This window comes from Sciurus vulgaris, assembly GCF_902686455.1.
Source record: "Sciurus vulgaris genome assembly, chromosome: 13".
Taxonomy (NCBI): Eukaryota; Metazoa; Chordata; class Mammalia; order Rodentia; family Sciuridae; genus Sciurus; species Sciurus vulgaris.
In genome coordinates, this window is record NC_136474.1 from 15,514,377 (window position 1) to 15,520,615 (window position 6,239).

The window sequence follows — 6,239 nt, forward strand, 5'->3', positions numbered from 1 at the left end:
TGTCCTTGTGTGAAATCGCCCATTTTTCTGTTGTGTTGATTGTCTTCTTACATTGATAAGTTGGTTTTTAAATGTGTCTTTTCTGGACACAAGTCTTGTTGAATGCATTGTATTGTGTGAATATACTCAATGAAGGAAAAGTTCTGCGTTTTAAGGTCGAACAGGTCACCAGTGTGCTCCTTCATAGTCGGCATGTTCTGCATGAACAGTGTTTCGTCTGCTTCAGGGTCATGAAGGTGCCCTGCTGTGTTTTTTTTTCTTTTTTATGTCTCACATTTAAATCCAAAATCTTATGAATTGACCTGTGTGAATAGTGGGAGGTAGGGTTTGAGGAAGGACTGTTAGCTCGTGGTTTCCAGCATCCAGCACCATTAGGAAAGACCACCCCTTCCTCGCCTTGTGGACCTCGTAGGGTGGATCCTGGCCTCTGTCCTCTGGCCAACTGGCCACCTGTGCACCTTCACGCCCATCCTTACACCCGTTATTATGACCACTGCGTCCTCGAGATGGCTCCTGATGTCAGCGGGCCTTCGAAGTGCTTCTTTCTCTTGGTTATTCTTGGCCTTTTGAATTTCCTTATGGTTTTTGTTTTGTTTTAAGACGGGATCTCACTGTTGAACTGGGCTCAAACAGTTTTTTTGCCTGAGTCTCTAACAGCTGAGACTATAGACATGTGCCAACACACCAAGATCAAAGGAATTTGTGTGTTTGTGTGTGTGTTACTGGGAATTGAACCCAGGGCCTCATGCTTGCTAGCCAGGTGTTCTACTGCTGTTCTGTATTCCTGGCTCCTTAGGCATTTTAGACTCACCTCATAGACAGAATAATCTTAATGTATTTCCTCTGCAGTCATTATCAACCTGCCTGTACAGTTTTTGCCAAATAATTGAGAGTTTTTTATTCCGCTTCTCTTTGAGACATCCCTAAGGAGCTCCTAGCAACACATTAGTGAGCAGGATTTAACAGATACAGGTCCTCAGGTATGTAGGAAATTTAGCCGTACTTTACCTTCACAGACCATGGCTTCTCAGAGGAGTGGATTCCTGCGCCATTACCAGCACACAGCAGATGTCCTTTGTTATCCTTTGGAGATAAAGTTTCCTTTACTTTGCAGAACCAACCACTTAGTGAGTGGTTAGTAAGTGGTTTGTCTATTTAGCTTGAAGGTCACGTGCCAACAGGTAATAATCCTGTAGGAAGAGCAGTAGGGCAGAAATGCTGTGGAGGGACTTGCAATTCATTTTTCCCTCCAGAGACTTTCTCACATTTATTACTTTATTAGAATGGAATTTTAAGTAGAATGGAATTTTTAAGAGAACCTTTGCAAGATTGCTGGTAATGACACAAGGCCATCACTGTAACTGCGTGCACTGCTCGTCCCACCTGTGCTCTTCAGGTGGTACCTCTTTCCACTGCTCCTGAGTAAGTAGATGTGGCGGCAGTAGTGGTAGGCCATGTCTTTATGTGGCAGCAGTAGTGGTAGGCCATGTCTTTATGTGGCAGCAGTAGTGGTAGGCCATGTCTTTATGTGGTGGCAGTAGTGGTAGGTCATGTCTTATACAGTTGCCGTCTCCTGCATTAACTTCTTAGCCTTTTCAACAACCAGGCCTTATCATCTTGGTAGTGAAGAGAAGACCGAGGTTCAGAGGAGTAGAAGTGCCTAAGCTCACAGAATAGACCCAGAAGTCCTGACCTCCCTGTTCTGCTTATGTCAACTATCTGCTGTCATCTGAGCCTTCGGTGACCTTCAGGAATCAGTCTCACACCAGTTTTACTAGGGTGCATTTCAGAGTAAAGCTCTTAAGCCATCAGCTGGGTAAAGACAGTCAGAAAGCGCCAGACATTGAGTCCTGGGTGAGCTGCTCATGGTTTGCCTAGAGCAACTTGCATTTGCACTGGATCTTCATCCTGGAATTTCAAAGTGCATGACAGGATTTTTTTTTTTTAAACCATGTGAATAGCATACCAGCATGCTAAAAGGAACCTTCCCACAATTTTTTTTTAAACTTTTGAACATTCACAGAAACATACAGTCTTTCAGATTCCTCCTTTCAAAAAAGTTTTGATCATCTTATATATGGTGAAATCATGTTATATATGTTTTAGGTCAACATATTAATAAAGTTTTATTACAAAGGTCATTTACGATATCATTTTTATATAGATGGGTAAATTTTTCTAGCTTTTTCTTAGTAATTGAAACATTTTATGAAAATATTAGCATGATTTATTAAATATATTTTAAAATGTATTGACATAACCTTAGAATTAATGGCAATTCATGATTTGTCCACACATATTCCCCAAAACATCCAAACAAGAAGAGTAAATAAAAACCACTCATAGCCCATACGTGCAGCTTAACTAGGAGTCAGGGAACACTGTCACCCACAGTTTCTGTGAAATAGTTGGTAAGAGGGGAAAGCTTAATAGATGTAGTTCCAAGGCACACGTCAGCAGTTTCAGAAGACAGCACAGAAAACAGGGCAGTAATAAAACTACCATCAGAAATCGAGTGCCACCCTGTTGAGAGGAATACTGGAACCAAAACAGTTAAGGTTGTGGACTCATGGAAACAGCTATCCCCCAGTAAGCCCAGGAAGCAGGCCAGAATACAAAGTGACCACTGGTGATTTTAGATAGCAAGCAGTGCTACGAAGAAAACAGGATGGTGTAATAAAGGAATTAGCAGAGGTGTGATATAAAGTAGTTAGATGGTCAGAAAAGATCTCGGGGGGGACGTTAGAACTCAGACCAGAATGATAGGGTAGAAGAGAGTAGCATATTCAGAATCTTAGCGCAAGCCTGCAATAACAAGAAGAGTTGCTGGTTAATTGAGTAAAGTGATGAATGTTACATAATGAACGCATGGAGGTCAGCAGGGACCAGTTGATGTGGTGGAAGAAATCCAGCTGTTGGTTTGTAGTCGGTGGAGGGGCTAGGCATAACTCAGTGGCAGAGTGCATCCTTGGCATGCACAAGGGCCTGGTTTGATCCCCAGCACCAAACGACAAAAACCCCCACAGAGTCCAAGGAAAGCCCCAAGAATATGTGTACATAATATTCTCAAGGACAGACCATAAAATAGACCATAGAAAATTGTTGATAAATTGAAAAGAATTAAAGTCATGCATAGTATTTTTCATACCACAATAGCATTGTTAGAAGTTAATAGCACAATTAGGGAAATCCACAAATATTTGGAAATAGTAAAGTACACTTTGAATAAGCCATGAGTCAAAGAAGACATCACAAAGAGAATGAGAAAACAACATGAAATGAAAACGTCAGAATATGTGGATGGAGCCCGAAGAGTGCCTGGAGGAAAATCCACGGCTATCAGCACACACCACAGTGCCCCCCACAGTTTACTTCCTGTGGTTTCATTTACCCAAAGTCAACCGCAGCCAGAAGACTTGAGAGATGATTCAGGGGTTAGAAGTTGTGTACCATGCCAAGTAGCACAGTGGGCTCTCTCGCTGTGCAGCATTGCCTGGCCTGGGGCAGGGACCATCCCTTTGCCCAGCGTCCTGCGCTGCGGGCCCACCTGTCAGTCACTGAGCGAGCTGTGTTGCCAGGTAGACTACCATAGTGTCATAGTGTTTGTGTTCAACTCCTTAGGTTTCTGGATACCGCCCCAGAGTTCAAGAGCAGTGATGCAGACAGTTCTGGTAACGCCAAAGAGGAGCCGTGATGCCCCTTTTAAGTAAAAAGACAAACGTATCAAATGTGGTTGAGAGACCCCATTCACATAGCTTGTACTGAAACATATTGTTAGAATCACTGTGCCTCACTGCTGCTTGTTACTCTCTTACTGTGCCTGATTTAGGACTGAACTAGCACAGGTATGTTTGCATGGAAAAAAGCAGAACAGGGCCTTCCCTGGGGACCTCGGAATGTATTCCCGTGAACACGAGGGTACTACTATCTCAGAAAAGGTAAAAGGACCACAAACCAATAGCATAAACTTCCACTTAATTAACTGAATGCAGATCTAGAAGAAGGAAGAAATTATTGTAGAGTGAAGATCAATGAAATAAAAACAGCTCTTAAAAAGATCAACAAAACACAAGTTGTAGCTAGACTGAGAAAAAGAACACAAATTACCAAAGTAAAAGACTAATTCAGTAAAATTTACAAAAACTAAAGGAACTGTAAGAAGACAGTATGAACAAGTTCATGGCAACAAGGCGTTTTAGACAAAACGGGACCATTTTTGCAAAGAAAAAAAGGACAAGTTTCTAAAATCGATTCAAGAAGAATGAGAAAATCCTAGTAGTTAAAAAAACTACATTAGTACTTAAAAGATCTCCCAATGAAAAATCCAGGCCCAGATGGCTACGTGGTGCTTTCTGTTAAAGATTTAAAGAATTAATATCAGTCCTTCACAATCTCTCCCAGAAAATAGAACACTTCCAACATAGTGAGGCCAATATTTTTCTGATCAAAACCAGACAGAAACATCCTAAGAAAACTATATGCCAACATCTCTTAGGAACATAGATGCAAAAATCCTTAACAAAATGCCAGCAAACAGAATCCTGCACCCTATAAAGACATGCTGTGGTCATGTAGGATTTATGGCAGTAATGCAAGGATGATTTCACATCTGGAAATCAATACACAACAATGCACCTTATTGATAGGATAAAGGACAGAGCTACACGGTCATCTCAACTGAAGAAGCATCTTGTGAAATGCACCCATTTGTGATAAACTTTCAACAAACATGAGAGAAGGGAAGTTTTTTCAGTCGGATGAGGGCATCTATGAAGACCTGCAGCTAACGTCATTCCTAAAGACAGAAGATAATGCAGGGAGGAAGGCAGGCCATCTACTCTCAACCACTTCTATTTAACATGGCAGTGGTTAATAACAGCCTTCCAGATCAGTGTGCAAAAGGTATTTGTATTTCTACTGGCAACAAACAGGTAAGAAAAATGAAATCAAGAAAAGCTTCAGTTGATAATAAACACATTTAAGAGTAAATATAACAATGTGAAGCTTACGCACTAAAAACTACAAAATATTGCTGAGGATAATGATGATCAAAATAAATGGAGGGAGAGAGACTCCATATTTTTGCATTGGAACACTCAAAATTGTTAAGGTGTCTGTTCTTCCCAAAGCCATCTGTAGATTCAACCCAACGCCTAAATAAATTCTGGCACTTTTCCCCCACAGAAGTTAACAAGCTGATCCTAAACTTTAATATATTATTGCCAAGAACCCAGGATAGTAAAAAAATAATTATTAAAGAAAAAATAAATTGTAAAAACTTACATTTCTTCATTTGAAAGTTTGGGTGTTGTTCCGCAGAAGATGATGAATGTGGTATTAACCTCTGCACAGATCCATGGACTGGAATGTAGAGTACCAAGGTAAACCTTCAGACTTAGGGCTGTTGATTCTCAGGAAATGTTCTAAGACATGCAGGGAAAGGCTGATGTTTTTGACAAATGATGAGACAGTTTTAAAAACCTTACCTTGCACCATGTGCAAAATGCAATTCAGAATGGATTCAAGACCTAACATAAGAACTGAAACTGTAACCACTAGAAGAAAATCTTCCTGATTTCTTAGAATCTTCCTGACCTTAGGTTAGTCAAAGATATGACCTAACCAAAATATCCAATAAAATGAAAACAAAAGATCCATTAAAAATTAATAAATTAGACCTCATCAAGATGGAAATGTGCTTCAGAAGACACCATGAAGAACCCAAATAGACAACCTATAGCATGTGCAGAGGTATCTTCAAATTACATTTCTTACAAAATACTCGTACAGATAGGAACTCTTATAATTCAACTATGAGGAAACAGTTTATAAATGGGCAAACTTGTGGTGGCGAGACCCGGGGCCCAGGGTTATGCCACATGCATCCAAGATGGCAACTGGTAGAGAAAGGGCGTGCTGAATGCACCTTGAGAAAAACGAAGCGTTTACCATTGGCTGTATGATAATTAGTTCAGCCACCTAGCGCATGGACAGATATATCTTACGTGTATCTTGAGCTCGTGATCACTTGACCTTTAACAGGATTGGATGGACATACCTGATTACAATTGCTTATGCATGAAACTGCTTATATATTGAGGGTGTTACCGGAATAAAAGGAAGCTGCTTCATGAACTTCTGAAGAGTACATGTTTGTCCCGCTGGTCGGCGGCAAGCGGCACAAACTTACTGAATAAACGTTTTGTGAAAGAAGATACATGGATATACAAATGGTTTGC